Source organism: Adiantum capillus-veneris, chromosome 30, assembly GCF_014529385.1.
Source record: "Adiantum capillus-veneris isolate H3 chromosome 30, ASM1452938v2, whole genome shotgun sequence".
NCBI lineage: Eukaryota > Viridiplantae > Streptophyta > Polypodiopsida > Polypodiales > Pteridaceae > Adiantum > Adiantum capillus-veneris.
The window spans coordinates 100,952,610-100,960,455 of NC_140960.1; the positions used below are offsets into that span (position 1 = coordinate 100,952,610).

General features: G+C 47.5%; 1 pseudogene across 1 annotated transcript; it reads right to left on the reverse strand.

Moving 5' to 3' along the window:
- Window positions 1-272: 272 nt before the first annotated feature.
- On the reverse strand, window positions 273-3,433 carry LOC147418522 (uncharacterized; annotated as a pseudogene). The gene is made up of 4 exons (XR_015187349.1): window positions 2,200-3,433; window positions 1,923-2,006; window positions 592-1,832; window positions 273-446 (listed from the first exon to the last, which is right to left on the reverse strand). The product of XR_015187349.1 is annotated as an uncharacterized LOC147418522 (transcript).
- Between the last annotated feature and the right edge of the window lie 4,413 nt (window positions 3,434-7,846).

The following is a 7,846-nucleotide window of genomic DNA, read 5'->3' on the forward strand; positions in this document are numbered from 1 at the left end:
TTCTTCACATAGTCTTTAGGCATGAGGAGCTCAGCCACCTCATTTCTTATCCCCATGTCCCATGTATGGGTGTAGTCCAAGCCTTCCTCCAATGCTTCTTTGCAGATCTGTTCCAACAGCACAATCATTGTCTCTCCAGCTTGTTTGGTGTCATCTTGTACTCTGGCCTTGATGTATGTGGGGTTAATCACATACTCAACAAGTTCCAGAGACGATTGGCATTCTCGAGCAACGTAGGTTTTGATCTGGCTGACCATACTTTCGGCAAGCAAGCACTTCTTGCTTTCCTCACGAGTCATCACCACAATATCCACCCATTGCCTGTCAACCCAATGGTGTGTGTCCCCTCCAACTCTGACAATGACGCAAACACTGTTCTCCTCGAAGCACACCCAACCCTTTCCAAGTTTAAAGCTAGGATTCTTGCAAAGCTCTTTCATCTTGACCTGGATTATATTGGAAACTTTCACCAGTTAGTATCATAAATTAACCTGCCTGGCAGGATTTCTAAAGAATTTGAAACCTCTGAAACTGGTTTTCTTTACAGATGTTTAATTGACGGTGTTAACTGAGAATGATTGAAAAGCATACCTGATGGTAGCAATGTGCATACTTGATCTTTGCATGCCATCCTCCTACCCCAATAGATGTATCCATCAGAACCCCACTTTGTTCCATAGATCTCATTCCGAAGGAGAGCAGGAACTGTGATTTTTTTCGGCTGTGTTCTTGACCAAGTGCCATTCCAGTTGTCATCAGATGGTAGCAGCACCCCCATTTTGTGCAATGCCTTGAGCACATAGCCCAAATGAGTGGGAGAACACATCTTCTCAATCTTGGGCACAATGCTACTCATGCTTACTTTGTACTCGTCTTCTTGCATCTGGACTTGGCGCAGTTTGTGCTCTCTCCTTCTCCACCACCAATCGTCCTCTCTGGAGACCTGTATGAAGATGCCAACCAACTCTTGGACAAACCATTGCATGTCCAAAGTTGCACTGTTCGCCAAAACCTCGTCAGGATCCCCCATGTCATGCATGCAAGCCATGGTGAGCTGTACAGCACTTGTCCTTGCAGCCCTATCCCCGTCGTCACCTGCTGCTAGCACACTCTCCGTTAGCTCCTCAATGGTGACGACCCTTTTCTGCCTGTCGGCCTGATTCTTGCAGCACCGACGTCTGGTCATCCTCCCTAATCTGTCTAACTTGCCAAAACCCCGAACCTTTTGGCACAACGAAGGAACGAGTAGATGATTCTCTAGGACATCAATAAGGGCAACCCCCACTGCATCCTTGATTTGCTTCACATCAGCAACTCGTAGTGCTACCATTTCAAAGCACAAGTTGTCGCCTCCATCCTTACAGATGTCCAGCAACCCCATATAGTCTTTTGAAAGCTCGTTGACAGGCTCTAAGTATGCCCTGTTAAAGTCTCCATTACCATGGTAATTGAGAGCAATATTAAGAACTTTAGGCTTCCTTCTTGAAGCCAACGCTTTGTGGGAAGAAATGAAGCGTAACCAGTACTTCAGCTCTTGCTCCATATTGTTGGGGATGCCGGCATCTGTGAAGACCTTGCACACCACAAGGAAGAGGTTGCTATGGCTACCCTTGACAAAGTAATGGTGGAAAGCATGGAATTCTGCCTGGCCCGCTATGTCACAAATCACCGCTTGTCTGCCTGCATTGTATTGCAATACTCCCATGCCGATACCGAGTGTGGTGGCATGCCTCTGCAAGGATGCTGGAAGCGTAAACTGCGGTTGAGGTTTCGTGCAATGGTGGTCTTGCCAGCTCCACTGCGGCCACAAATGAATAACTTGGCTGAAGTAGCTGCTACAAATGGTTGCTGAGAGCTAGCAAGGAATAGGGCATTCCGCTTCACAATGTGCTCACATCTTGCCTCAAGTATCGAAGCAACACCTGAAGATGAGCAAATTCACAATGTCCTCAGGCGGCTCTGGTAGTTCATCTCCAAGGCATTGATTAACATTTCTCCCTCCGTATCTTGAGATAAAAAGCTATACTCGTACACAAAAAACTCAAGTTGGCAGAGTGCACTCCCCAAAAACTCAGCTATTGCCCTCATTATATCATAATTTACACCAGGATCATGCTCGAGGCAAAGATGGGTGATTTTGCTGTGTTTGATCGCATCAACGGTGTCCTTGGTCACCACGCGCCCTTTGAAAAGCCAAACCTTTCTGCTTGCAACATCCTTCGGAACTCATGCTCAACCTCTTCTTCCATAACACCCAAAATCCTAAGAGCTTCCACTTTACAGGTAGGGTCTTGCATTGCTTGCCATGGGATATTACGCAGACTCCCATGTAGAGTGAGCATAAGCAGTCTGTTCTTATCATCCCTCAGAACATCTCCTAATGCCTCCGCATCGCCAGATCCCAAGATCGCCAAGTGCCCAATCTTACAATTTGGGTGCGTTAGGGCACTGCTCAAACTCTTAAGGTGATGCTCCGCTCTATAAGAATCGATGGCTAGACCCTCAAAGCTGCAGCCTGGACTAATAATCGCCTGGCACAGCATCTCTTCCTGCTCTTTGTCAAGCCCACTGTCGTCCCAATTAAGAAATTTCAAGTTGGATTCTGAAAGGGCTGCACAGAGCTCCCTGGACGCCCCCTTGTCCAGCAGCCTTCGTGCAGAAAATGCTAGGAGATGCAAGGACCGCAGTTTACTCTCAGGTAATGAGAGTGCCCTGTGGAAAAAGTCCCCCACCCAGCATAGATCATGGGGCTACGGCAAGGCCAAATGTCCCCGGATAACTCGAATATGTGAAGGTCCTCCACTACGGCACCAAAGGACAGGAAAGTTTCCAGCGCTTGGGCTATGGGCAAGTGGTGGCCGGCATCGATAGCCAACAGGACGTGCTCCGTTATCGTTCCCGCCATTTCAACAGTGATGCCCAGCTCGCCTGCCACTGCAATTACTGATTCAACGGCTTGGCCTCCTGAAGCAAACATATCCACACCCTCGAGCCCGACATTGTCGATGAGCCTGCTGGCGTTCATAATCATCATCCTATGCAAGGCCGGTGGAATTGTAGGGGCCGCCAGCAGGTAAAGTTGTGAGTAGCTTGAGGAGTGAATCAGCCGCATGTGCATCGACTTCCCCCCCACTACTCAGGCGCATTATCTCCTCCACTAAAGGAGCAACCGCTAGCTTCCCCTCCCCGCGGATACTAGCCCACGGATGGTTCAACGTCAAAACCACACTCCTGCTTGTTGCCAGTGTTTGCTTTGCTTCCTCGTCCACGCTTCTCAAGCTGCAGATTGAGACATTCCTTGCTTTGGAAGGGTAGTCAACGTCAGCAAATGCCACCAATACAGCCTCTTCCGAGACAGCACGTGCCACGCGCCGACATCGCCATTGGGTGGGTGAGTCACGTGGGGGTGTGTGTGTGTGAGAGAGAGAGAGAGAGAGAGGATGTACGATAGGGTCTGCGACTCTAGCCTACGGTAGTACAGTTTCCCGTGTTCTCTCCAGGGCTAGAAAAATACATTTTTCCTAGCCGAACAAAATAAGGGGAAACTTGAAATTTTCCCGGTTTTTAGGTCAAAATTTGAAGCTTTTGCCAGGAATTACACTAAAACTTGTGTAAATTTGCCGGTTTTCTTAAAGGCAAGCTCAAAATCTAACCGGGATTTTATAATTTCTCGGTTGGTAGTGCTCCTGTGCCAGATTGGATGCCAGGAGAGGGTTTCAGGTGGATTCCTCCAGGGACTACAGTTCGGTACTTGGGTTGTCAGGTTGGTTTGGATTTGTCCCCCGAGCAGCAGATTGCTCCTCTTCTCCTGTCCATCAGGAGAAAGCTGTTACATTGGAGCTCAGCCCGACTTTCGCTGGCTGGTAGAGTAGTAGTTGCCAACCAGGTGTTGCTGGCGACTATGTGGTACATCACTTCTTGCTGGATCTTCTCGAGTTCTTGCATCAGCCAGGTACAGAGGCTGATCAGGAACTTCCTTTGGTCAGGTCGCGACACTCAGATTGCCCGAGCCAAGGTGGCTTGGTCGGTCATCACACTTCCTTGTTCTCAGGGAGGGCTTGGGATCATTGATCCAGCACAGCAGAGCAGAGCCCTTCTTGGGAAGTTCTTCGTCAGAGGACTTCTTCCAGGCGAGGAGCCCTGGAAGGAGTTCTTGTTGCAGAGGCTTCGTGCCAGGGTGCCTCAGTCAGGAGGCCCTTGGCAACCTTCGACCAGATGGATCTTTACAGAGTTGCGTCGAGTTGGTTTGAGCAGGAGACTGGAGGACCGATTCGCTGTGAGTCTGCTTCGTTCTTGGGAGCTATTACGGCGTGGCCTAGAGCAGAGACAGCCGACGTGCACGGAGGAGCGCCTACGGCAGCCCCTCGTCTGGAACCCCATGGTTAGCACTCAGCGAGGCCACTTGGTTGGGAGTAGGCCTCATGTTTCTTGGGGTCCCATGGCAGCAGGTCCAGCGCGCTCTCTAGGTGACTGGCTAGAGTTCACAGGTTTGTCAGAGGAGGTGCAGGTTGTCCAGCTACAGGGCATGAGAGGGGTTCAGAGCATGTGTCAGGACATCTCAGAGTCAGTTCCAGCTGACTGGCTCACGCCTCTCGAGCCAGTGGCACCCCGGTGGATGGGAGCCTTCACACGACTGGAGGTTCTCATTTCAGTCAGGGCTTGCTCAGAGACTATCCCAGCCCTGTTCTTCGAGCTTCAGGGTGGGGGACGACTACAGAGAGTTGCAGTAGAGGCCCCGCAGGTAGCAGAGTGTTGTTTCCAGAGGATCCGAGTTGTGGGCATCTGTGGGAGAACTTGCGTCATAGACCCTGACCCAGCAGCTCTTGAGACAGGACACTGGAGGCTATGGGCTTGGGAGTGCTGTCCACTGGCACGAGTACAGTGGGATCCTGGTGAGTGGCTATGGAGGGACCCATTCTCTTCTGCAGACCGTCCAGGAGTCCTTTTCTTTCAGTACACTGTTCGGCTTGGACGTCATATACTTGCAGCACAGAGTGAGGCCCGCCCCGCTGCAGCACGTCATTGGCAGGAGGAGGGTCTCACAGTTGAGTTCTTGGCAGCTTTTTGGCAGAGGCTGTGGGACTCCAGACAGCCGAGGCGCGTCACCTTGTTCCAGTGGTTGGTTGCACACAGAGCCACAGCAGTAGGGAGCTGGCTTGTACATAGTGGTCTCTCGGCCGCATGTACAGCCTGTGACCAGTTGGTGGAGAGTCAGCGTCACTGTCTTTGGGACTGTCCCTTGGCCCAGCAGGTGTGGCTACGAGTTCTTCGGCTGATGCCTGCCCTCTCCACGGCTCGACAGTACACTTGGGGGGCAGCGGCTTGGTCAGCCCTCACGGGCCCGGCACTTCAGTTTGAGCTATCTTCCACCAGCAGGATGATAGTGATACACGGGGGTCGACCTACACTCCAGCCTGCTACAGACCTTACTCCACAGGAGTGGAGCAGTGAGAGAGCGGAGTGTTGGGAGCTCATCAGCGGCCTAGCTCTCTGGTTCATCTGGCGGGCCCGTTGTTTCCGCATCTTTGAGGCTCACCTTGTACCACCAGCAGAGACTGTTCGTGACTTTTGGCTAGAGCCGATCCATACTCTCAGAGGACAGCTTGAGGGACTACAGGGCAGCTCCGACCGCATGCGGGAGCGTCGCGAGGCTTTCCTTCAACTCTGGCGCCCTGGGCCGTTCTACTCCATGGTCCAGGGGGTGCTCAGATGGCACTACTGTCCACCTGTGTGGCTTTTCCCTCCTCCCATCTCTTGATTTAGCCCCATTGTACATATGTTGTTTTTTCATTGGGAGAGTCTCCCCACCATGCTTGTTGTAGCCCTCTCTTGCAGAGGTGGATGTAGCCCTATGGGCAGTTTTCATTAACTAATAGAAGGATCTTTTTCTTTAAATTAAAAAAAAAACACTAGGTTGGTAATGGGACACTTTTATATCCTGTTAAGTGACCATTTTCTTTGAACTATGTCAAGAGTTTCAAAATGGATTTTGAGGTGCTATCTGTCCTAGAAAGTTGTCTCATGAGCTGAAAAAAACTCGACATCTTTTTGGAATATCAATTCCATCTTTAATCTTGTCCTTGCACAACATTTCACAACCTAAACTGTGTGAAAAAACGGGTCCTGTTTTTGGCTTTTTTAACTTTTTGCAACTATACCGCTCTAGAATTCATGTTTGTGAGGTCTATAATGCTAGAGAACTATCTTTATTAGTCCTCAACATGTCCTGATGCTTCTAGGGAGAAATAGATGTTAAAGTTGTAAGTTATGACCAAATTACAAAAGTTGTCAAATCTTGTTTTTTAGCCAATTTTAGCTCTTCTATGATTTTTTTGGTGGCTTTCATGATATCCAAATGCAGTTTTGATTTTCTATCTCGTATATTGTAACATAAAGCTAATATTCCTTGAGTTTTGGGTCACCTAATACCCTATTTTGCATAGTAGACAACAATGGTTGATTTTTTCAATTATAGAAGAAAACAAAACATTCTAGTATATCAAGTGTATCTTATTCAATATTGTTAGTTTCTTGTGACAATTACATGCATTTTGTAGGTAGTAACCATATCTAGTCATAAGGATCAAATTTGGCTAGATATTGAATAGTTTCTATGGGATTCTACAACTCATAATGTTGAACCCAATTTTTTCATGTTTGCTGTATTTAGCACTTCATCTTTGTCCCCAAGATTCCCCTTCGTAAGAGACGTATTATTCTTTTGACATGCTCCATGGCTCCTTATGAACCTAAAGGACAATAGGGAACTAAGAAAACATGCATATATTATTTGTATTGAGAGTGGCGATAGAAACTTTGATGATAGGTTTGCAGAATGGTAAAAATTCAACTTTTTTGTATCTATTTCTTTTGGCAAAACAAAAAATAATGAGTGAGAAGAAATCATATGTTCTCATCACCAACCCATTGAAGTTAACTAGGGAATTTATCTCAAGTCCTACAAAATTTCCTAATCTTATTTTCATGCAACAAAACATAAGAAATGATTGTTTTGATGAAAATGTAATGGTCCATCAATTTTGGAGGCTTGGTGTGACCAAAAGATGAGAAATTTTAAAAGTTTCTTATTTTTTCCATGTGTAGTACGCCTTGAACTATAACCTCATGAAAGGATTTTACAAAATGAGTGGATCTACTATGGTTTTGGAGGTTTTTTTCAAAACCCTGAAAGGACACTTTTATGTCCTGTTAGGTTACCAACCTAGTGTTAAAATACACTAGACCCCGGTTTTTTTCTAACACTGGTTCTCTCACTCTCACACTGCGACTCGAGAACATGGAATCTGGATGTTGGCAGGACCGTCAGCCTTCAATTTTGCACGGCGTCCCCCCCTCAGGACTAAGTGGCATGGGCACCTCAGGGTGGGATCAAGGGTGGTGCTTGATTGGGGGTGGGATGGAGGGCGGATAGCCGTTGATTTTTCGGGGAGCCATAAAAGTAAACTAGGGAACAAAAGTAAACTAGGGAACCTTGATTTACTTTGGTAAAAAGTGCACGCCCAAAGATTTTCGATTAAGCATTAAATATGGGGGCTTTTGGGACCCATAAAGAACTCAGTGGAGCATATTACTGACAAATTTTTATGCTCTTATTAAAAGCCTATGGACGAATGTCATTAAGCATGGCAGCTACCCAATTGTAAACTAGGGAACCCTAGTTTACTTTTGTGTAAAAAGTAAACTAGGGTTCCCTAGTTTACAGTTGTGTAAACAGGGATCTAGTGGGGTTTTCAACGCTTTGCTCATTTCTCTGATTAATGTCTCCACAAATTGGAGCTATGAATTATCTTTGCTCCATTTCTTGAGGATCATTGATTAGTCTACA